The sequence below is a fragment of the Pteronotus mesoamericanus genome, unplaced genomic scaffold (genome assembly GCF_021234165.1).
Source record: "Pteronotus mesoamericanus isolate MK-2021 breed Mesoamerican mustached bat unplaced genomic scaffold, CSHL_Meso_final contig_64, whole genome shotgun sequence".
In the NCBI taxonomy this organism is placed as follows: Eukaryota; Metazoa; Chordata; class Mammalia; order Chiroptera; family Mormoopidae; genus Pteronotus; species Pteronotus mesoamericanus.
In genome coordinates, this window is record NW_026555224.1 from 3,615,958 (window position 1) to 3,618,475 (window position 2,518).

A 2,518-nucleotide genomic window follows, 5' to 3' on the forward strand; every position below is an offset into this window, starting at 1 on the left:
CGGCTCTTGTGAGGTTTGCCGGGCCCCGCCCCCCAGGTCCGCCCCTAGGTTCGCCCCCACCTGCCCAGTTGTATTCCCCAGGCGGCCGAAGCTGTTCTGAGGCCCGGAGCCCGCCAAGATACCGCAGCACCTCCTGCCACCCTGCGGCCATACAGCGCCCACGCGCGTCCTGCTGGCGTCCTCCGGTGGCACCATGCAGTGCCTACTGCCGCCCGGAGGCCACCCTGCGCCCTGCATCCCCTGGCGCCTGTGCTGCGCGATCTTCGTTTCTCGCAGCCCCTCCTGCCGCCCTGTTCTTCACAGCACCGGTCACTCTGGTCCAGTTGACTGTCCGGCCGCCCTAGGACCAGGAGAAACCCTAAGCAATCTTGCCCAGAGCTTCTTCCTGACCTGGAGCGAGGCTACCCCAGTGCTACCTCAGTCCAGCTGCTGGCAGCAGGAGTTGTTCAGCCAGACGACTCATACTTTGATCTTGTCAGCTGACTTTTTGTAGGGACTCAGCAGATATCTACAAGAAATGAGTTTAGAAAATTACAACTGAAGGGCACTGAGGGACACCTCTGTCTCAGTCCCTCTGAGCAGAGAGAAAACAAGCACGGAGAGGGAACAGAGTCTGTTCTCTGTCAGGACTTCTCAGACTAACCTGTACATACCATCATCACCTGCGGATGATGTTAAAATGCAGATTATAATTCAGTGGGCATGGGTCTTGGAAATCTGCATTTCTGATTTCCCAGGTGGTGCATCTGTTGCTGGTCGGACGACCACACTTACAGTAACAAGAGCTACTCGCCCAAGTGAGTGGAAACCAGTTCAGAGTTTTGGAGGGCAATTCAAAGAGAAGACAGTAAAAATTCTCAACCTTTTATTTTAACAATATATGCACATTGTAAAGAACTCAGATAATGAAGAGAAAATGGTAGGTTTTTAAAAAATTACTCCTTCAATTTTGCTACTTATTATCAGTCTATTCAGGTTTTCTGCTTCTTCCAGATTCAGTTTTGGAAGATTGTATGTTTCTAGAAATTTATCCATTTCTCCCAGGTTGTCCAATTTCTTGGCATATAGTGTTTATAGTAATTTTTTACAATCCTTTGTATTTCTGTGATATCAGTTTTTAATTCTCTTTCATTCTGATTTTATTTATTTGGGATTTATTTGGGTCCTTTCTGGCCTTTTTTTTTTTTTTTTTTTTTATGAGCCTGATTAACATTTTGTCAATTTTGTTTCTCTTTTCAAAGAGCCAGCTCCTGGATTCATTAATACATTAAAATTTTTTTTGTTTCTTTGTTTTTTTAGTCTCTATGTCATTTAATTCTGCTCTGATCTTGATTATTTTCTCTCCTTGCTCTGGGCTTTGTTTGTTGTTGTTCCTCTAGTTCTTGTAGATACAGGGTTAAGTTGTTTATTTGAGATTTTTCTATCTTCTTTAAGTAGGCTTTTATTGCTATGAACTTCCCTTTCAGGACTGCCTTTACTGTGTCCCATAGGTTTTGGGTTGTTGTGTGTTCATTTTCATTCGTTTCCAGGTACTTTTGATTTCTTCATTGATCTCATGGTTGATCCATTCATTATTTAATAACATGTTATTCAGCCTCCATGTATTTGAATGGTTTTGAGTTTTTTCCTGAGGTTGGTTTCTAGTTTCAAGCCATCATGATTCAAGAAGATGCTTGATATGATTTCAATTTCCTTGAATTTGTGAAAGCTTGTTTTGTGTCCTACCATGTGGTCTATCTTTGAGAATGATCCATGTGTATTTGAGAAGAATGTATATTTTCCTTCTTTGGGGTGAAATTTGCTATAAATATCAATTAAGTCTATTTGAGAAAATGGAAGTCTTTCTATAATCTGGTTAACAGTTTGCTCATTATTTTACATATTTTTATGTGTAATGGGATTATGAAATACACACTGTTCTTTAAGTTTGTTTTAATGACAGTGCACTACACAGTTATATTCTTATTGTAAGTAAATGAAGCCAGCTATCACTGGCTCCCTGATATATTATGAGTAACCTTTGCCTGGACATTCCATTCACACAACTTATTTAATCAATCTACTGATATATTTTAAAGTTGTCTCCAATTTTACATTAATATAAATTATTCTCTATATAATATCTTCATGTATGTCTCTGTTTATTTCCTTGAGATAAATTCTTACTAGTGGGATTTTTTTTCTTTTACTGTCAGTGTACTTACCCAGTTTAATTGGCATGACAAAATAAACAGTGAAAAGAGCAGTCTACAAAAGCAGTATGTAGATTAGTAGAATATATCAAAATGTTTTATAAAGAGGTTATCTCTCAGGGTAGGCTTACAAGTGATTTTTACTAATATGTGTTTTTCTTCTCTAATGGCAATATATATGAGGGGGGACCCTCCATAAAACCCAGAATTATCTTCTGGAGGGTGGGCCCCTTGTAGTGCAGGCCTCCCTTGCCAGGTAAGTATTCTAGGAACCCCTCTGTACCAGTGTACCAGCTGGTGTTGCTGTTAGAGGCTACACTGAGCTT